Source organism: Trichomycterus rosablanca, chromosome 1 (assembly GCF_030014385.1).
Source record: "Trichomycterus rosablanca isolate fTriRos1 chromosome 1, fTriRos1.hap1, whole genome shotgun sequence".
Taxonomy (NCBI): domain Eukaryota; kingdom Metazoa; phylum Chordata; class Actinopteri; order Siluriformes; family Trichomycteridae; genus Trichomycterus; species Trichomycterus rosablanca.
Genome location: NC_085988.1, coordinates 58,955,784 through 58,979,271, shown reverse-complemented (window position 1 = coordinate 58,979,271; position 23,488 = coordinate 58,955,784). Strand labels below are relative to the sequence as shown.

General features: G+C 40.7%; 1 protein-coding gene across 1 annotated transcript in view; it reads right to left on the bottom strand.

Annotated features, from left to right (window-relative positions):
• Positions 1-23,488, bottom strand: part of syn3 (synapsin III) — a 178,429-nt gene that overhangs the window by 154,487 nt on the left and 454 nt on the right. The gene's annotated exons all lie outside the window — the stretch shown is intronic.

Sequence of the window (23,488 nt, the reverse complement as noted above, 5' to 3'; positions counted from 1 at the left end):
CTGGTTAAATGCATCCACACAGGAAATTAGACAGGCTTGTAGAAGAGCGGAACGGAAATGGAGAAAGGACAGATTGCAAGTAAGTTTGGATATTTTTAAAGGTTGCCTGGAAGACTATCAGCTAGCTGTTAAGTCTGCTAGAGAGGCATACTTTCCAAGCATAATTGCCAAAAATTACAACAGACCTAAAGTACTGTTCAGTACAATAAATTCTTTACTTAAATCATCACCCGAAGTTGGAAATGTTCCTTCTCCTAGAGTATGTGAAGAGTTTTTAAACTTTTTTGTGGAAAAAACTGAAACAATTAGGTCTGGCATTACTTACTTGGGTATAGATTCTCCACTTCCACCGCCGTGCCCAGGTGTGTTTGAAAAGTTTGAGGCTGTTTCAATCTCCGAATTAACAGATTTGGTGCTGAAAACAAAGCCAACAACCTCCCCACTTGATGTGATGCCCCCACAGATAGTTAGGGAGACATTTGATATATTAGGACCTTTTGTCCTGGATATCATTAATACTTCCCTTGCCACTGGTACTGTTCCAGCATGCTTTAAACATGCTGTAGTTACACCTCTGCTCAAAAGCATAATCTTGATGCTACAGTGGTTAGTAACTATAGGCCGATTTCTAAATTACCATTCTTGGCTAAATTGCTGGAAAAGGTTGTATATTCTCAGCTTTTACCATTTTTGAGTAGAGATGGTATTTTTGAGATTTTTCAATCTGGCTTTAAGTCTATGCACAGCACTGAATCTGCTCTTCTGAAGGTGACAAATGACTTGCTACTTACTGTTGATGAGGGAAATTGTGCCATCCTCATTTTATTGGACCTTAGTTCTGCTTTTGATACTGTTGACCATGACATACTTGTTGCTCGCCTGGAAAAGTGGGTGGGGTTACAGGGAGAGGCCCTGAATTGGTTCATATCTTATTTTAAGAATAGAACCTTTTCAGTGAATATTAGCAGCTATTTCTCTTCTTCTGCTGATGTCTCTTGTGGTGTTCCACAAGGGTCCATACTAGGGCCCCTCCTTTTTTCTCTCTATATGCTGCCATTGGGTCAAATAATTAGGAAGCACGATGTCAGCTTTCACCTGTATGCTGATGACATACAGCTTTATCTTCCCATTAGACCGAATGACAATGGCTCGTTAACATCTCTTAGCAGTTGTCTTGAGGACATAAAGAGGTGGATGGCTGACAATTTTCTTCAGCTGAATGAAAGCAAGTCAGAGGTTATCGTTTTTGGGGGTCCTCATCACATCAATAGTGTCTCCAATAACCTTGGTCACTTGTCTACATGTGTCAATACATGTGTGAGAAATCTTGGTGTTATCTTTGACTCTGACCTCCGATTTGATAAACAAATCAACTCTGTGGTAAGGAATAGCTTCTTCCAGCTCAGAAATATTGCGAAGATTAAGCCTTTTCTCTGCTATTCTGACCTGGAAAAAGTTATTCATGCATTCATTTCTGCAAGAATTGACTACTGTAATTCTCTGTATATTGGGATTAGTCAGTCTCTGTTGTGGCGCTTGCAGGTAGTCCAGAATGCAGCAGCAAGGTTACTGACTAATACCAAGAAAAGAAACCATATTACACCAGTCCTTGCCTCACTACATTGGCTGCCTGTTCAGCACAGGATTCAGTTTAAAGTGCTTTTATTTGTTTTTAAAGCGCTTAATGGTCAAGCCCCGGCTTATCTCAGTGGTATGCTTTCTCCCGCAACCGCACAGCGATCTTTGAGATCAGCCACTCAGAACTTGTTGACTGTTCCTAGGGCTCGTTTGAAGCTAAAAGGTGATCGTGCATTTGCAGTTTATGCTCCGAGGCTATGGAACACTCTACCTCCTACTATTCGACAAGCACCTTCGGCCACTGTTTTTAAATCACTCCTAAAAACATACCTTTATAAGCTGGCATTTGAACAGTGAGGAGCCGTGTTAATTTTAATTGTTTAGTCTATTTGTATCTGTTTTATTTTGTCTCTTACTCTGTATTTTTATTTGGTTCTTACTTTTTTTTAACATAATGTTGTCTTATGTATGCTTATTCGATGTACAGCACTTTGGTCAACGTAAGTTGTTTTAAGAGTGCTTTATAAATAAAATTTACTTACTTACTTACTATAATAAACCTATAAGGATTAAAAGCATAAAAAATTGACTAGTTCTGACATACGCTTGAGGACCAAGAGAATAAAATGCTGGAGACAAGAGTTTTCTGTTTTGTAAGTGTTGCAAAAAATAACAGTTCTATGTTCTGGCACATTATGTGTTTTTCACTTTGCTGTCTCCTAGTAACATGGTTTAGTGTGAGCTTGGTGTGATTTCAGTAGAACACAAGTCGAGTAATAAGTGATCTTCAGTTATCTACCAAAAAAAAATCAAAGATAGTGAGATGTCCAGCATTTCCATTATTTTTACTTTAAAAGTACTGTATTGCAAACGTATCCGAGGAGCAATTACCATTTGTTATTTAATTTTTTCATTATTTTATTTCCATTAACCATGTTATACTGGACAGGATCATGGTGGGTCTGGTTCAACCGGAAAACACTGGCCACAAGAAATACCATAAACAGGGCACCAATCCACCCCCCACCCCCTGAGACATAGCAAATCATGTCTGTGTATACACCTGGGAAATTTCAGAACTACCAATGAACGTATTAAATTTTAAACAGTTTACTGTGTTTTATGTCAACAACGCTACAGGTATCATGCAATAAAAAGGGTTCATTATTTAGCTAGTGCACTGATATTATCGTGCTATCAAATTTCCATCTGCCTCAGAGATACTTAAACAAAGCATTGCACTAAAAGAGTAAACAAACCTGAGGCTCTGCACAAACAGTATTTTAAAAGATCATAGATACCCTTTCCTGTTTCAGCTAGTAAGCTAATGGTAGCCAGTTCTCTCTTGCTGAGGTCTGCCCACGCCTTATTAACCTGATTGCCATATGTGGCTATTATTTATTTCCAGCTGTCCTATATAGTAAACTGCAATACACCCACATTTTATTAATTATCAACAACATTACACAAAGTCTTTTAACTAAACTACAATTTTATGCATTTTCTCCCAATTTAGTGTAGTGAATTTGTCTTCTGCTGCTGGGGGATCCCTGATATCAGTCGAAGTGGGTATATTGCTGCTCACGCCTCCTACGACCCACGCGCAGCCCTTTGCAGAACCCTTTTTCACCTATGCATTCTGCACAGGGTCCTTACACAGCGTTTGAAGACCCCACCCACATAGTCCGGTCACCCCGCCCTAGCAAAAACTTGTCTGCTTCAGGCACTGCCAATTAAGCCCGCTAGATGGCGCCCTGCCGACCGGTGGCAACACCGAGTTTCAAACCGAGGGGTTCAGAATCTCCGAATATCCCGCTGCGCCACCTAAGCACCAGCTAACTACAATCAGTTTGCACATACAAATTCATTTTTTTCTTTATGAATGAGAACCTCAGTTTGTCCACAAGACTAAAATGATCAATTATCAGTACAAACTGGTAAAATAACATAGCTCATTTGCAAACTAAGCAAAGTTTTGCTGGCAATAAAGTAATACTATAACAGGTTAAAATGTTGATGCAAAGATGGAAACATACAATTTTCTGTATATAACATATATGTTACTGTTAGCAACTGTAAAAAACTCCAGAAAAGGACTCCAAACCCCAGAAGCCCTTGCTCCAGGAAAGGGTGGGGCTTAGTATTTAAAGGGAGCAGTCAGCCATTTTCTTTAAGCACACTAATTGTGTAAGGTGCCATGAGGCCTATTCCTGATTTGGATGTGTGTTAAGTTTGTTTGCTACAATTTCTTGAGTTTATTGTTTAAAATAGGATGGTAATTATATTCCTGGATATTTAGTTATATTAGTTGTGTTGTACTGTTATGTTTGTTAATTTGTTCTTTGTATTTATTTAGTGAAAACTATCCATTCCTTCAGCCATTCCTTCAGCAAATCCACCAGCCAATCCATCCATTCCTTCATCCATTCCTTCAGCAAATCCACCAGCCAATCCAGCCATTCCTTCAGCCATTCCTTCAGCAAATCCACCAGCCAATCCAGCCATTACTTCATCCATTCCTTCATCCATTCCTTCAGCAAATCCACCAGCCAATTCATCCATTCCTTCAGCCATTCCTTCAGCCATTCCTTCAGCAAATCCACCAGCCAATTCATCCATTCCTTCAGCCATTCCTTCAGCCATTCCTTCAGCCATTCCTTCAGCCAATCCACCAGCCAATCCAGCCATTACTTCATCCATTACTTCATCCATTCCTTCAGCAAATCCACCAGCCAATCCAGCCATTACTTAATCCATTCCTTCATCCATTCCTTCAGCCAATCCACCAGCCAATCCAGCCATTACTTCATCCATTACTTCATCCATTCCTTCAGCAAATCCACCAGCCAATCCAGCCATTACTTAATCCATTCCTTCATCCATTCCTTCAGCAAATCCACCAGCCAATCCAGCCATTACTTCATCCATTACTTCATCCATTCCTTCAGCAAATCCACCAGCCAATCCAGCCATTACTTCATCCATTCCTTCATCCATTCCTTCAGCAAATCCACCAGCCAATCCAGCCATTACTTCATCCATTACTTCATCCATTCCTTCAGCAAATCCACCAGCCAATTCATCCATTCCTTCAGCCATTCCTTCAGCCATTCCTTCAGCCATTCCTTCAGCAAATCCACCAGCCAATCCAGCCATTCCTTCAGCCATTCCTTCAGCCATTCCTTCAGCAAATCCACCAGCCAATCCAGCCATTACTTCAGCCATTTCTTCAGCCATTCCTTCAGCAAATCCACCAGCCAATCCATCCATTCCTTCAGCCATTTCTTCAGCCATTCCTTCAGCAAATCCACCAGCCAATCCAGCCATTCCTTCAGCCATTCCTTCAGCCATTCCTTCATCCATTCCTTCATCCATTCCTTCAGCAAATCCACCAGCCAATCCATTCATTCCTTCAGCCATTCCTTCAGCCATTCCTTCAGCCATTTCTTCAGCCATTCCTTCAGCAAATCCACCAGCCAATCCAGCCATTCCTTCAGCCATTCCTTCAGCCATTCCTTCAGCCATTCCTTCAGCAAATCCACCAGCCAATTCATCCATTCCTTCATCCATTCCTTCATCCATTCCTTCAGCCATTCCTTCAGCTAATCCACCAACCAATTCATCCATTCCTTCATCCATTCCTTCATCCATTCCTTCATCCATTCCTTCAGCCATTCCTTCAGCAAATCCACCAGCCAATCCATCCATTCCTTCAGCCATTTCTTCATCCATTCCTTCAGCCATTTCTTCATCCATTCCTTCAGCCATTCCTTCAGCCATTCCTTCAGCCAATCCACCAGCCAATCCATCCATTCCTTCAGCCATTTCTTCATCCATTCCTTCAGCCATTTCTTCAGCCATTCCTTCAGCCATTCCTTCAGCTAATCCACCAACCAATTCATCCATTCCTTCAGCCATTCCTTCATCCATTCCTTCATCCATTCCTTCATGTACTTGCATCCAATTTTAACTTTGCACCTAATGAAGTTCAAGTAAATAGAACTGTTTGTGTAACTGGCAATAAAAGGAACTTATCAATCTGTTCACTTTCTGTCCTATGTGTTTTAATGGGCACACCATCACGATAGCATAACCATCTATTACCAGCTATTTTTCAAACTTCTACATATTGCTGAATAGGCAATATTTTACAGCAACTGTTGTTGAATTTGAAAATTAGAAGTGATTTCCTAATACCAATAAGAGGAAGACTAGGTGCATTTACATTTACGGCATTTAGCAGACGCTTTATCCAAAGCGATTCACAGTACTGTGACAGTATACAGTCTGAGCAATTGAGGGTTAAGGGCCTTGCTCAATAGCCCAACAGCAGCAACCTGGCAGAGGTTGGATCTTGAACCAGTAACTAGAGATGGGACGATCGATCGGCTATGAATCGGTATCGGCCGATTTTTAATCAAAATATGCTATCGGCGATCGGCCGATATCTCCTAAAAGTAGCCGATCCGATCGTGTGATATATAAAGATCATGTTAAGTTAACAGCTCAGTGGATTGATCCAGACGCCAACCATCACATCACCATTCATCAACCATCGTACAGAAACCACAGTGAAAGCTCTTCATGACCTAAAATAACATCATTAACTTTGTGCATCATACATACGATGTAATTTTGCTGATTGTAATATTTACTTTAAAAAGATCATTCAACCCGGTCACATCTGAGTCGATTCTATCAGCACGTTATATAAACTCGTGGTTCACTTTGGTAAATCGTAAGCGGTTCTTACTTGTGATGTAGATGAGAACAGAAAATGTTACAGAGCCAATCCGAGGCAAAAGTTTATTCATTACCAAATTCGTTAGTTCAGGATCATCTGCTGAACTTTTAGCTCCTTAGACGGAACGAGTCTGACGGTCGGTTACAGATCTGTGGTAATAACAGTTTAATTAAGCTTTTTAATGTAAGAGAGTCACACAGAATGTTCTGTAGTAGCTGGTGTTTATTTAAAACCACGACATTTAATTAATAACAGTAAACACGCAGAGATAACTGAGAAGAGAAACTTACGCTTGGCGAAAAATGAATCGACTCATGAATCAATGAATCACTTATAGCGATACTGTGAACAAAGCGTATCTTCTAAGGGCACACACACACACAAACACACACACACACACACGCGCGCGCGCGCGCTGCTCCGGTTTATCTTCACTGTGAGGCTCTTTTTAAGTTTATTTATTTTATTTACTGCTAAACCCCCCCAACCCCCCCTCCCCCCAATCGCAATCGGCTATCGGCCGATGTCCCTGAAAGGAGATCGCAGATCGGAATCGGTGCCAAAAACCCCGATCGGCACATCTCTACCAGTAACCTTTTGATTACTAGTCCAGTACCTTCACCACTAGGCTACAACTGCCTTAGGTATACAAAAAAACCTGAAGACAATCAGCACATACAACATTGACATGGTGAAACAACGCAGTCTTGAGAGATCAGTGAGGAATGTTACATGACATTGATTCCAGCTGTTTAAAATCTAATAACTAAAACACATTACAGTATATGCTTAAACTTGCATGACTGTACCACACACAAAGGTCTACGTTTGGTGTAGAGATGTGGCCTACACAGAGCCCTGACCTCAACCCAACTTATCATATTTAACATTTATATTTACACCAGTCAGGCATAACATTATGATCACCTTCCTAATATCGTGTTGGGCCCCCTTTTACTGCCAAAACAGCCCTGCAACTGCGATGCACTGTGTATTCTGACACCTTTCTATCAGAACCAGCATTAACTTCTTAACAATTTGAGCTACAGTAGCTCGTCTGTTGGATCGGACCACACAAGCCAGCCTTCGCTTCCCACGTGCATTAATGAGCCTTGGCCGCCCGTGGCCCTGTTGCCAGTTTACCACAGTTCCTTCCTTGGACCACTTTTGATAGATACTGACCACTGCAGACCGGGAACACCCCACAAGAGCTGCAGTTGTGGAGATACTCTGACCTTGTCGTCTAGCCATCATTCAAAGCTCATTCAAATTCTTACACTTGCCCATTTTTCCTGCTTCTTTGAGAATAAAATGTTCACTTGCTGCCTAATATATCCCACCCACTAACAGGTGCCGTGATGATAAGATAATCAGTGTTATTCACTTCACCTGTCAGTGGTCATAATGTTATGCCTAGTCTGTGTACATTTACAGCATTTAGCAGATGCTTCTATCCAAAGCGACTTACAGAAGTGCTTCCATAGTGAACATTACAGTGGTAGCCTACAGTGGGTAGAGCTTTGGGCTATCAACCGGAAGATTGACTCCAGCTTCCAAAACAAGCTGGGATATGCGAAGAAAGAATTTCATTGTACTGTACACCTGTATATGTATATATGACAAATAAAGTATATGTTCTTCTTCTTCTTCTTACTCTAGTTCAAGCACAAAACAGTCCAAGAATACAAATCTGCTGAAAACCCTGTTAGAACCAAAAGGTTTTTTTTAATGCAAGAAATAAATAAGAGCATTAGTAAGTACATGTCAGCTTAAGTGCTTAGTAAAGAGGTGATGAAGGTTTTTAATCGTCTTTTAAAGACAGCGAGAGACTCAGATGTTTGGACAAACAAAGGACATTCATTCCACCACTTGAATGCAAGTACAGAGAAGAGCCTTGATGCTTGTCTTCCTTGAGTTCTGGGTGGAGGATCAAGTCGAGCAAGACTAGTGGCTTGGAGGTTGTGTGGTACAGAACGGGGTTTTATTAGACCTTAAAGGTAGCTTGGAGCTGGTCCCTTTTTGCTTTGTAGACGAGCATCAGTGTTTTAAACTGAATGCCTGCAGCTACAGGAAGCCAGTGAAGAGATCATTTGGGGTGTCTTTTGTAATCCAGATGTTCTGGCCAAGCATCTGTGCCTCACCCTGAATGAATTTCTGGAGACACACTGTAAAATATTGTAAAAAGCCTTCCCAGAAGAGTGTAAGATATAATAGATACAAGGGGTGCAAATTCATATTAATGCCCATGGTTCTGGAATATGATGTACTGTATAATAAGCTAATGGTTAGGTGTAGGGCTGAAACGATTCCTCGAGTAACTCGAGTAATTCGATTACTAAAAATGATCGATTCAAATTTTTCGCATCGAGGAATCTTCTAGCTCACGGTGTTCCGCACGGGAACCCAGGGCTGCGTCCCAAATCTCTCAATTAAACAGTACCTAACAGGACTTAATCCGGGTACTTTTCACCTGTTTGTACACACTCGTACTGTTCAGTATGTAGTAGCGATTTGAAACGGAGCCGAGATTTGAAAGCGCGGACTGTAAAATAGAGAGAGAGAGAGAGAGAGAGAGAGAGAGAGAGAGAGAGAGTACAGCGGGATGAGCAGAGAGGAACAGAGAAAACGACTGAAAGTTTGAGATCAGTTGCACAAATTAGAGGCAATGTTTATGTATTATTGTTTATTACATATATATATATATATATATATATATATATATATACAGTATATATATGTGTGTGTGTGTGTGTGTGTGTGTGTGTGTGTGTGTGTGTGTGTGTGTGTGTATATACAGTGTATCACAAAAGTGAGTACACCCCTCACATTTCTGCAGATATTTAAGTATATCTTTTCATGGGACAACACTGACAAAATGACACTTTGACACAATGAAAAGTAGTCTGTGTGCAGCTTATATAACAGTGTAAATTTATTCTTCCCTCAAAATAACTCAATATACAGCCATTAATGTCTAAACCACCGGCAACAAAAGTGAGTACACCCCCAAGAGACTACACCCCTAAATGTCCAAATTGAGCACTGCTTGTCATTTTCCCTCCAAAATGTCATGTGATTTGTTAGTGTTACTAGGTCTCAGGTGTGCATAGGGAGCAGGTGTGTTCAATTTAGTAGTACAGCTCTCACACTCTCTCATACTGGTCACTGAAAGTTCCAACATGGCACCTCATGGCAAAGAACTCTCTGAGGATCTTAAAAGACGAATTGTTGCGCTACATGAAGATGGCCAAGGCTACAAGAAGATTGCCAACACCCTGAAACTGAGCTGCAGCACAGTGGCCAAGATCATCCAGCGTTTTTAAAGAGCAGGGTCCACTCAGAAAAGACCTCGCGTTGGTCGTCCAAAGAAGCTGAGTGCACGTGCTCAGCGTCACATCCAACTGCTGTCTTTGAAAGATAGGCGAAGGAGTGCTGTCAGCATTGCTGCAGAGATTGAAAAGGTGGGGGGTCAGCCTGTCAGTGCTCAGACCATACGCCGCACACTACATCAAATTGGTCTGCATGGCTGTCACCCCAGAAGAAAGCCTCTTCTGAAGTCTCTACACAAGAAAGCCCGCAAACAGTTTGCTGAAGACATGTCAACAAAGGACATGGATTACTGGAACCATGTTCTATGGTCTGATGAGACCAAGATTAATTTGTTTGGTTCAGATGGTCTCAAGCATGTGTGGCGGCAATCAGGTGAGGAGTACAAAGATAAGTGTGTCATGCCTACAGTCAAGCATGGTGGTGGGAATGCCATGGTCTGGGGCTGCATGAGTGCAGCAGGTGTTGGGGAGTTACATTTCATTGAGGGACACATGAACTCCAATATGTACTGTGAAATACTGAAGCAGAGCATGATCCCCTCCCTCCGGAAACTGGGTCGCAGGGCAGTGTTCCAGCATGATAATGACCCCAAACACACCTCTAAGACGACCACTGCTTTATTGAAGAGGCTGAGGGTAAAGGTGATGGACTGGCCAAGCATGTCTCCAGACCTAAACCCAATAGAACATCTTTGGGGCATCCTCAAGCGGAAGGTGGAGGAGCGCAAAGTCTCGAATATCCGCCAGCTCCGTGATGTCGTCATGGAAGAGTGGAAAAGCATTCCAGTGGCAACCTGTGAAGCTCTGGTAAACTCCATGCCCAGGAGAGTTAAGGCAGTTCTGGGAAATAATGGTGGCCACACAAAATATTGACACTTCAGGAACTTTCACTAAGGGGTGTACTCACTTTTGTTGCCGGTGGTTTAGACATTAATGGCTGTATATTGAGTTATTTTGAGGGAAGAATAAATTTACACTGTTATATAAGCTGCACACAGACTACTTTTCATTGTGTCAAAGTGTCATTTTGTCAGTGTTGTCCCATGAAAAGATATACTTAAATATCTGCAGAAATGTGAGGGGTGTACTCACTTTTGTGATACACTGTATATATATATACTGTATATATATACAGTATATACTGTATATATAGGCACTCACTCGAACACACTCATACTCACTTCATGGAGGGACAGCACCTTCCCAGGATGTCTGGTAAAGCACTGGAATCCAACTCCAACGGCAACTCCACCGCTTCATCTAAAGCTAAGTATACTTTCGCTGTTACTACGGCTCCTGTAGGTGCTCTATACTCCAACTCCCTTTTTACTTTAAGTTTTACTCGCTGCCACTACTCTCTGTAAACTGATATTTTGACGATTTCACATTGTAACTACATCTTCTGTTTTTTACCCCGAGGTAGTTCTGACGGAGACCTGTTTAACCACCCGAAGTTAATGACTGCGGATCGAGACTGCAGGGCCAACGGTGCTGCTCCTATTAGATGGGACAGGAACCTGGTGTGCTCCTACAAGATGGGACGGGAACTTGGAGTGCCCCTACTAGATGGGATGGGAACCTGGCATGCCTCTACTAGATGGGACGGGAACCTGGCATGGTGCAACAAAAATCTGGCGTGCCCCTACTAGATGGGACGGGAATCTGGCATGTTGCAACAAAATGTCCAGAACTTTATAATGTCCAGGTCTTCTTCAAAGACTGGATTAAAAAATAAAGAACTCCTCCAGGCCACCCAAGAAGGATGGATGGGGTATCTACGTCTCATTCAGCTGTTGGCAAACCTTCACCTCTTACCAATTCACCTTCTTATTAAGTAACTTATCTTAATGACTGTGTAACTTGAATATTTCATAAACTATAACAGGCTACTCAGACCAAACATTGAAAGTAATTTATTTGTACTTTGGTTAATTCTTTTAAGCATTTTTTAATTATTGACTGACAATCACCCACAAAAGTTTTATTGCACTTTACAAAATGTCCCAACTTTTCCAAAATTGGGGTTTGTATATCACCTCCCAGCAAGAAGGTCCTGGCTTTGGTCCCCAAACAGGGCGTTCCGGGTCCTCTCTGTGTGGGCCCGTGTCTGCGTGGGTTTCCTCCGGGAGCTCCGGTTTCCTCCCACAGTCCAAAAACATGCAGTCAGGGTAATTGGAGATGCTGAATCGCTCTATAGGTGAATGGGTATGTGTATAAATGTGTGTGTGTCTGCCCTGCGATGGACTGGCACCCTGTGTAGGGGGTTACTGTGTGCTTTGCGCCCATTGAAAAGGTGATATAGGCTTCAGCACATAAGCGGTTAAGAAAGTGAGTGAGTGGGGTTTGTGTATAGGATGACACTAGAACACAAGAGTTCTCCTCTGGTCCATGTGCATCCTAATACAGTGGATTTCATACTGATATGCACATGTGATGGTTTTCTTACATTTATAATATTATATATTTTATATATATTTGTATATAGTTTTTATATTTTATATTTCAATTCTTATTCTCTACTCACTTAACTTTAGTTTATTAATTCAATTCAAAACATCTTAGACGTTTATATTACAAGTGGGAGGTGGTGTTATATTTTAGGTCCTCCTTTGCCTTGCATTGCGTCCAGCATTCTGTCTTGTAGCTTGTGAGTAACACACAAACCCATAGGGCCATTATTACTGTTAGACACGTAATGCTTTCATAATATTGTTATGCTTTTTGACACTGGGTGAAGCAAAGCCCAACAAACATGGCTCGAGGACAGTCTTACTAAGCAATTCCTGCTGGCCACTCATCCAAGGCCAAACAGAAGAGAGGCATGAAAATGCAAAAGTACGAAAACAAATGTGCTTTTTAACTGCATTACAATAAATAACAGTTCTTTCTTTTTGCATTATACACAGACTTGCAATAATTGCCCTTTAGGCTTCTGCTACTGTCGTTATTAAGATTCAGCACACTCTATCCCATGAGCGCAATCTCCCTAAAGAAAGCCTTTTCACTCTTATTTCCCTTTTTCTGCAAATTAACAAAGCATTTCTCAAGCTACCACATCATGACCTGCATTTTTGACAGAAATCAATAAAACAAACAATAAATACATAAACTAATAAAAACAAACATGTTAACACATAAATGCACATTATTTTTAATAACAATCCATTAACATTAAACCACCTCATTTCTACACACACTGTCCATTTCATCAGCTCCACTTACCATATAGCAGCACTTTGTAGTTCTACAATTACTGACTGTAGTCCAGCTGTTTCTCTGCATGCTTTGTTAGACCATTTTCATGTTGTTCTTCAATGGTCAGGTAATATTTGGGTGGTGGATCATTCTCAGCACTGCAGTGACACTGACATGGTGGTGGTGTGTTAGTGTGTGTTGTGCTGGTATGAGTGGACCAGACACAGCAGTGCTGCTGGAGTTTTTAAACACCTCACTGTCACTGCTGGACTGAGAATAGTCCACCAACCAAAAATATCCAGCCAACAGCGTCCTGTAGGCAGCATCCTGTGACCACTGATGAAGGTCTAGAAGATGACCAACTCAAACAGCAGCAATAGATGAGCGATCGTCTCTGACTTTACATCTACAAGGTGGACCAACTAGGTAGGAGTGTCTAATAGAGTGGACAGTGGACACGGTATTTAAAAACTCCAGCAGCGCTGCTGTGTCTAATACACTTGTACCAGCAAAACACACACTAACACACCACCATGTCAGTGTCACAGCAGTGCTGATCCACCACCTAAATAATACCTGCTCTGTGGTGGGCCTGTGGGGGTCCTGACCATTGAAGAACAGGGTGAAAGCAGGCTAAAAAGTATGCACAGAAATAGATGGACTACAGTCAGTAATTGTAGAACTACAATTAAGTGCTTCTATATGGTAAGTGGAGCTGATAAAATGGACAGTGAGTGTAGAAACAAGGAGGTGGTTTAAATGTTATGGCTGATCAGTGTATGGTCTCATGGAATTCTTGACTTTTATTCCAAAATTCCTATATTCCATTTACAATTTTCACAGATTTTAATAATTGTTTTAGCTTTTCGGATTTTTACTTTGGTAACTTCTCTGAAATCAAAATGTTCTAAAAATATTAATACATATTACTCAATCCCCATTTCCAGAACATTTGGGACGTTTTGTAAAATGCATGCAAATGAATGGATGGATGGATGGATGGATAAATGGATTTATGGATGGATGGATGGATGGATGGATGGATGGATGAATACTTTTTTAATCCCGGGTGAAATTATTGGCCTCCAGTAGTTGAACAAGCAATAGAAGAAGAACTAATACAAATAGAGTGTATCAAATGTACAACGTGCATATATACAATATACCATATACTGTATGCAAAAAAGTATGTGCAAAATGTGCATCTGGCATAATAACAGAAGCAGTAGTGTATCTATTTTATAAACAATATATACAAATATATACACTATATTGCCAAAAGTATTCCCTTGTCTGCCTTCACATGCATATGAACTTGAGTGACATCCCATTTTAAATCCATGTAGTGATAAATATAGAAATAAGGATAAAGGTATTGTTATAGGTATAAATATATACAATATAATATAGTGGTTATAGGTATAAGTATATACGATAGGTGCAATAATATATATTGTTTTATAAGTATATATAAAGGGGCAGCACGGTGGCTCAGTGGGTAGCACTGTCGCCGCACAGCAAGAAGGTCCTGGGTTCGATCCCCAAGCGGGGTGGTCAGAGTCCTTTCTGTGCGGAGTTTGCATGTTCTTCCTCCCCGTGTCTGCGTGGGTTTCCTCCATGAGATCCGGTTTCCTCCCACAGTCCAAAAACATGAAGTCAGGCTAATTGGAGACACTTAATTGCCCTCTGTGATGTTCTGTGGGAGGGTTTTGTGAGCACACCTCCAAAATAATTCACTGACCTCACAGTCAACATAATGCATAGACCATCCTAGTGGTCTGACCTAAACCCCATAGACCTGTTGGATGAGCTTAGAGGAGCATCCATAAATTTGTGTACCTTAAAATCTTAAGGATCTGAAGAGAGGTATAGTTTAGATTCTTTGCCATGTTATCTCCAGTCACAGTAAGCATTATAAAAGAAGACTCTGAGCCCTGGACGGAGCACCAGTCCATTGCAGGGCAGACACGCATACACACACACATACACCCATTCACCTATAGGGCAATTCAGTGTCTCCAATTAGCCTGACTGCATGTTTTTGGACTGTGGGAGGAAACCAGATCTCCCGGAGGAAACCCACGCCGACACGGGGAGGAAGAACATGCAAACTCCGCACAGAAAGGACTCGGACTGCCCCACCTGGGGATCGAACCCAGGACCTTCTTGCTGTGAGGTGACAGTGCTACCCACCGAGCCACCGTGCTGCCCGATAAGCAATGCATGAATAAGCAATATAGAATCAGCAATACAAAATGTTTTAGCATCCCATGTTGTTCAAGGTTTTCAGTGGTGCCAATGTTTGTTGAGGGGGTAAGTTAAATCCAAATACATAATCTCTTTAAGCAAAACACATTAATGAAAATAGCAACACTAAAATGTGCTTATTTCAAAACAACATGTACAGCTTTCTGAAATTAAGCATCTTTCTTCAGCGAGTAATGAGCCAAAACATCATGAGCTAAAAATAAAGAGATGAAGAGATGCTGCAGCAGTCCCAAAATGCTTTAAGGCTTAAATGGTTTAGAGTTTTCATATTTCTCTTTTCTCACTAAAGTAACACTGTATTCTAATTATTAATTGCTAATAAATAGAAAATAACTGAAAATCCATCAAAAAAGGGATCCAAACTGTGACATGTTTGTTTGTTTGTTTATTTATTAAGATTTAAACGTCATGTTTTACACTTTTGGTTACGTTCATGACAGGGACGGTAGTTACTCATTACACAAGGTTATATCAAACACAGTCTTGGACATTTTCGTATCTCCAATTCACCTCTCTTGCATGTCTTTGGACTGTGGGAGGAAACCGGAGCACCAGGAGTAAACCCACGCAGACACAGGGAGAACATGCAAACTCCACACAGAAAGGACCCGGACCGCCCCACCTGGGGATTGAACCCAGAACCCTCTTGATGTTAGGCGACAGTGCTACCCACTGAGCCACTGTGCCACCCTTGTGACATGTAATTTATGAAATGTATTTTACTATTGGGGTAAAAACACTTCCTTAGCCTAGCAGTTCAGGTTCTGGACTAGTAATCAGAAGGTGTCTGGTTCAGGCCCCATCACTACCAGGTTGCCACTGATGGGCCCTTATGCAAGGCACTTAACCCTCAATTGCTCACTGTCACAATTATGAGCAGCTTTGGATAAAACCGTCTAAGTGTTGCACATGTAAATGTTTTAATATGTTTTAGAAAAGTTCACTGTATGGACAAAAGTATTGAGACACCTACACTTTACACTTACTTTTATGACATCCCATTCTAAGCTTCCACTATTCTGGGAAAGCTTTCTACAAGATTTTGGGGCGTGTCTGTGGGAATTTTTGCCCAATTGTCTAGAAGAGCATTTGTGAGGTCAAACACAAACGTTGTACCAGAGCGCCTGGCCTGCAATCTTCATTCTAATTAATTCCAAAGTAGGGCTACCACTTAGGGCTGGGCGATATATCGAGATTTTATAATATATCGATATATTTTCATACGCGATATAAGATAAGACAATATCGCATATATCGATATACAGTAGATGTTGCGTTCCAGTTAGATCCGACAGTTCGTCTTTCTCTTCTCCCAGTTTGTCTCTGCACATGTTCACCTTCCCCGCCCCTCTCCCTCACTGAACACAACTCGCCCCTCCCCACCACCAATCCCTTTCATTTGTAAATAGAATAATAATGGCTCAATTATTTGGAGATGGTTCGGATTCAGTGGTGGAGAAGTGTCAGGTGAGCAGCAGAATAATGTATTCTGTAGAGAACGCCGAAAACAAGTCCAGATAAAAGGTTCCAGCTCCGTGTACCTTCATTCGTTTTTCACTTCAAATCCCAAAGTTGAAAAACAAGAAAACGAGTCGTTATTCGTTTCAAAAAACAATATTGGAAAACGGAAATACATACAAGCACATGCTCGCGCTGACATGCACGTATTTACTTCATATATAAACGTTTATACTGGATGATCGCCCGACGTCCGACACGTCATTTATTTATTTATCATGTATTATAGTATTTGTTGTTCTTAGCCAATAAACAACCAAAAATTAATAAAATTGCATGAACTAACTCTGCAGTAAAGAAGGAGCAAACAGCAATTAAACAACAAATAAAGCTGTTAAATAATAATAAAGTGCATAAAGCAGAACGCTGATTAAAATGCATTAAATGATGTAATAGTTACACAGTAACATGAACGATTAGTTATACCTGTATTACAGAACTGAGTTCTATACGGTAAAAAAAATATATTAATGTAAATGTTAATGTTGTGGCGACTGATGTAAAATAATTGTATAAAATACAAGTGTGTGTGTGTGTGGGGGGGGGTGTTAACGAGAACGCACAGCGGGAGATGATAAATTCTGATCTCTTCCCTACACACTCGCTCCCTGCGCCCTATAGTGCACTTAACATTCTTAAAGGGCCAGACAATATATTTGTAATTCACATTACACGACAGGCGAGACGTTAGAAAACAACAAACATTTTTTTAGAATAGTTCTTTTTTTTTTTTTTAAGGAAAAATAGTTCTTGTGTGAAGCTTCCCCAGCATGAATATGAATAAAAGTGCCTGTAAAAAATTTGGAACATGTAGCTTTGTCTCAGAAGTGTCTTTTTGTTATTACCTTATGGGATGAAAAAATATCGAGATATATATCGTATATCGCCATTCAGCTAAAATATATAGAGATATTACTTTTGATCCATATCGCCCAGCCCTACTACCACTAACGACTATTTTTCTATCAATTAATCTAGACTATTTTATCGATAAGTCGATTAATCTAAACTATTCCTTTTCCTCCAAAAAATTTAATTCAGAATCTTATTTAAGCTTATTTAATCTTATTTAAGCTTATTTAATCTTATTTTAAGCTTATTTAATCTTATTTTAAGCTTATTTAATCTTATTTTAAGCTTATTTAATCTTATTTTAAGAACAAACTGTATGGCATAATAATATGACACAAACCTAGATGTAAACAGGGTTTATGTCCATATTATAAAATTCTCAAGAGCTCTATATTAAACAAAGTGCAACATGTGTTTATGGCGCTCCGTACACAAAGCAAAGTGTTTAAACTTATAGCAGAAATAAAATATTTAGAGGTGAGAATGTCTCATTAAGTCCAACGTACAGTAACAACAGAATGTGCCCCGATTCTAATCTACACATTCACTCAAAACTTACTTCAAATTCTAAGCGATGTAAACACAGTGACAGTGGTAAGTGTTTTACATGAGAAGCTTTTTGTGCTTTGAGCGCCGCAGCAACCGCAAAAATCGCGAGCCCAACGCAACAAAGTGCGCAGCGGTCTAACTGAACTCACTAAGGAATACAGTATTTCAAGATCTCCACGATTAAGAAGCGTAAAACAATATAGACGTGCATCATGGCACTAGTGCTGCTGTGGTACCATCAAAGCTGTGCAGTGTGCAGTTTTTGTTTTGCCAGTTTTAAGTATTCCTTTTCTTTTGATGATTTGGGTCTTGGAAAACTTTAAGCTTTTCTTTGAAAGCTCTCTACAATCGGCTTCTGACTGCAGACGGCATTTTTTAATACTGCGCTTAATGCTGCCAACCAGTGACTGGACCAAATACGACTTAGGTCATAAATGCAGCAAGCAGTGCTGAGGGAAATTATATGAATGGTTATATGAATGAAAACTTTGTAGAAATTATAAAGGATCATTTATAAACATAGTTTTAAAAATGATGCATCGACTTGAAATATTGACGTTGACGCATTTTTAGCATCAACGTCATCAACTCGGTCGACCAATCGCGGCAGCCCTATTCCAAAGGTTTTCAAAGGGTTTGAATTCAGGGCTCTGTGTAAGCCACTTAGGTTTTTCCACACCAAACTCACCCAATCAGCTCTGGGGATGCAGAACAATGACTGACCCTGTGCTCTCACCCCAGCTTCCAAACAAGCTAGGATAGGCGGAAAAAGAATTGAATGTACTGTACTTGTGTATATGTATATATGACAAATAAAGGCATTCTTCTTCTTCCTCTAATCATGTCTTTTTGGACCTTGCCTTGTGCATTGGGCCACAGTCATGCTGAAACAGAAAATGGCCATCCCCAAACGGTTCCCCCAAAGTTGAAAGCAATTTATTGTTTAAAATGTCTTGATATGCTGAAACTAATTTCACTTCTTTAGAATTAGGCCCAGGCCAACCCCCTGAAAAACAACCCCATATCATTATCCCTCCTATACCAAACATGAAGTCAGGCAGGTAAATTAAATAAAGACTCAAATGAATTAGCAAATCTCTCTTAAAATCCCTCTTAAAATATTTAAGTTTTTTATATATATTTTTAAAAATATTTTTGAGTATCTTACAATAAATTACGGTGACACTAATAAATATATAAATGAATGAATGAGTTAGTAAATTGCTCCTAGGTTTGAATCCCAGTTAGCCAGGCAGCTAAATATGGGCTTGATATGTATAGTGCAGTGTGAGATGGATGAGATGTGCAGTAGGAATGACAAACAGGTTTAAAGTGGAAGTAAGTCTATATGCAGGGTCAGCTCTGAGTCCTGTCTTGTTTGCAATGGTCATGAACAGGCTGATGGATTTCCATGGATGATTCTCCATGGAAAATGATGTTTGTGGGTGACATTATAATTTGTAGCTAGATAAGGAAGCAGGATAAGGGAAGCCTCAATAGATAAAAGTATGCACTGGAGAAAAGGGAAATGAAAGTAAGCAGGAGTAAAACGGAGTGCACGGGTATGAATAAGAGGAAGGGTGACAGAAAGGTTAAGTTGATAAGGTGATGACAGTGGACAAGTTTAATGAAATATTTGGGTTCGAGCGAACAAAGTAACAGAGAGTGTGGCTGACAGGTGAAGATGAGAGTGCAGGCAGGGTGGAGTGAATAGAGTAGCGTGGCAGGAGTGATTTGTGATAGAAGGGTATCTGCTAGACTGAAAGGTAAAGTAATGAGGCCTGCTATGTTATATGGCTTGGAGGCAGTGGCACTGACTAAAAGACAGACAAGGGAGCTGGAAGTAGCAGACATGCAAATGCTGAAATTCCTATTGCAAGTGACAAGGATGGACAATATTAGGAAGAAGTTTATTAGAGGGACAGTCCAGGTAGGGTGCTTCAAAGACAAAGTTAGGAAGGAGAGATTGAAATGGTTTGGGCATATGCTAAGGAGGGATGAGAGTTACATTGTGAGAAAGAGGAGGTTTATGGATGTGGTGAGGGAGGACATGCAGGTGGTTGCGGTGACCAAGACAGGGCAAGGTGGAGACAAATGATGCGCTGTGGTGACCCCTAAAAAAAACAGCCTAAAGAAGATGAAGTTTCCAAAAAATATCAAATTTCTTTAAACAATGTGTTTGTATCAAGTTTAAATCATAAGTCTGAAAAAAACAGCTTGTATTAACACTCTGCACCCATATTTTTCGAAGTACCATTTTACACACCCACCACAACTTTGATCAGGATTAATTATTCACACTACGGAATAAAAGTATATTTTAAATACTTGTACTCTATTACTGTCCAACCCATTCACATACAGTGTATCACAAAAGTGAGTACACCCCTCACATTTCTGCAGATATTTAAGTATATCTTTTCATGGGACAACACATAGTCTGTGTGCAGCTTATATAACAGTGTAAATGTATTCTTCCCTCAAAATAACAAAATATACAGCCATTAATGTCTAAACCACCGGCAACAAAAGTGAGTACACCCCTTAGTGAAAGTTCCTGAAGTGTCAATATTTTGTGTGGCCACCATTATTTCCCAGAACTGCCTTAACTCTCCTGGGCATGGAGTTTACCAGAGCTTCACAGGTTGCCACTGGAATGCTTTTCCACTCCTCCATGACGACATCACGGAGTTGGCGGATATTCGAGACTTTGCGCTCCTCCACCTTCCGCTTGAGGATGCCCCAAAGATGTTCTATTGGGTTTAGGTCTGGAGACATGCTTGGCCAGTCCATCACCTTTACCCTCAGCCTCTTCAATAAAGCAGTGGTCGTCTTAGAGGTGTGTTTGGGGTCATTATCATGCTGGAACACTGCCCTGCGACCCAGTTTCCGGAGGGAGGGGATCATGCTCTGCTTCAGTATTTCACAGTACATATTGGAGTTCATGTGTCCCTCAATGAAATGTAACTCCCCAACACCTGCTGCACCCATGCAGCCCCAGACCATGGCATTCCCACCACCATGCTTGACTGTAGGCATGACACACTTATCTTTGTACTCCTCACCTGATTGCCGCCACACATGCTTGAGACCATCTTAACCAAACAAATTAATCTTGGTCTCATCAGACCATAGGACATGGTTCCAGTAATCCATGTCCTTTGTTGACATGTCTTCAGCAAACTGTTTGCGGGCTTTCTTGTGTAGAGACTTCAGAAGAGGCTTCCTTCTGGGGTGACAGCCATGCAGACCAATTTGATGTAGTGTGCGGCGTATGGTCTGAGCACTGACAGGCTGACCCCCCACCTTTTCAATCTCTGCAGCAATGCTGACAGCACTCCTGCGCCTATCTTTCAAAGACAGCAGTTGGATGTGACGCTGAGCACGTGCACTCAGCTTCTTTGGACGACCAACGCGAGGTCTGTTCTGAGTGGACCCTGCTCTTTTAAAACGCTGGATGATCTTGGCCACTGTGCTGCAGCTCAGTTTTAGGGTGTTGGCAATCTTCTTGTAGCCTTGGCCATCTTCATGTAGCGCAACAATTCGTCTTTTAAGATCCCCAGAGAGTTCTTTGCCATGAGGTGCCATGTTGGAACTTTCAGTGACCAGTATGAGAGAGTGTGAGAGCTGTACTACTAAATTGAACACACCTGCTCCCTATGCACACCTGAGACCTAAAAACACTAACAAATCACATGACATTTTGGAGGGAAAATGACAAGCAGTGCTCAATTTGGACATTTAGGGGTGTAGTCTCTTAGGGGTGTACTCACTTTTGTTGCCGGTGGTTTAGACATTAATGGCTGTATATTGAGTTATTTTGAGGGAAGAATAAATTTACACTGTTATATAAGCTGCACACAGACTACTTTTCATTGTGTCAAAGTGTCATTTTGTCAGTGTTGTCCCATGAAAAGATATACTTAAATATCTGCAGAAATGTGAGGGGTGTACTCACTTTTGTGATACACTGTATACAAATACTATTTCACATGAATGGATGTTCTGGTTCTCCAGGCTTACTTATATGGCTCGCACTACCCTTGCCAATAAATCACTGTAATTAAGTTAATCAATAAATCAATTACCAGGAGGACAGTTTAAAAAATTAAGTGTAGGCTACTTAAATAAATAGAAAGAAGGCTTTTGCATGTAAAAGGGCAGCAGCAGTGTTATATTTAACGCAAATCTAAAGCCACTTTTTTTACTAATAGATCCTGGACTTTCTAGTTTATGTCATATTGATTGATGCAAACTCAGTGATGTAATTTGTCCAATTTTCTCTAATTTAAACATAATATTATGTGTTATTTAATATACTTTCAATACATATTTCCTATATATATATATATATATATATATATATATATATATACCTAATACGCCGATCAGCCACAACATTAAAACCACTCACTGTTCATTTGATCAGCTCCACTTACCATATAGAAGCACTTTGTAATTCTACAATTACTGACTGTAGTCCATCTGTTTCTCTGCATGCTTTGTTAGCCCCCTTTCATGCTGTTCTTCAATGGTCAGGACTTTCCCAGGACCACCACAGAGCAGGTATTATTTGGGTGGTGGATCATTCTCAGCACTGCAGTGACACTGACATGGTGGTGGTGTGTTAGTGTGTGTCGTGCTGGTATGAGTGGATAAGACACAGCAGCGCTGCTGGCGTTTTAAAACACCTCACTGTCACTGCTGGACTGAGAATAGTCCACCAACTAAAAACATCCAGCCAACAGCGCCCCGTGGGCAGCGTCCTGTGACCACTGATGAAGGTCTAGAAGATGACCAACTCAAACAGCAGCAATAGATGAGCGATCGTCTCTGACTTTACATCTACAAGGTGGACCAAGTAGGTAGGAGTGTCTAATAGTGTGGACAGTGAGTGGACACGGTATTTCAAAACTCATACCAGCACAACACACATTAACACACCACCACCATGTTAGTGTCACTGCAGTGCTGAGAATGATCCACCACCTAAATAATACCTGTGGGGGTCCTGACCATTGAAGAACAAAGCATGCAGAGAAACAGATGGACTACAGTCAGTAATTGTAGAACTGCAAAGTGCTTCTATATGGTAAGTGGAGCTGATAAAATGGACAGTGAGGGTAGAAACAAGGAGGTGGTTTTAATGTTATGGCTGAACAGCACCAATGTAATTGTTTTCTCTATCAAGCAACAAAATTCAATTAAAAGTCTTCAATCATGGATTTGCTCGTTTTTGTCGTGTTAAATGTGACAGAGCCAGTGTTCTTCTTGCATGTTGCAAACACATAAATATTTTAAAGTAAAATAATTCTTCCCCCCCTCAAGCTCTGGCATTAAACAGCATTTTTTTTCCTTTTAAAGCTCATCATGTTCATGGCAGAACGCTATGCAAAATAAAACTGTCAACAAGTGCACAAGAGTGACTGTATAATCAACATGTGCAACATGGTAA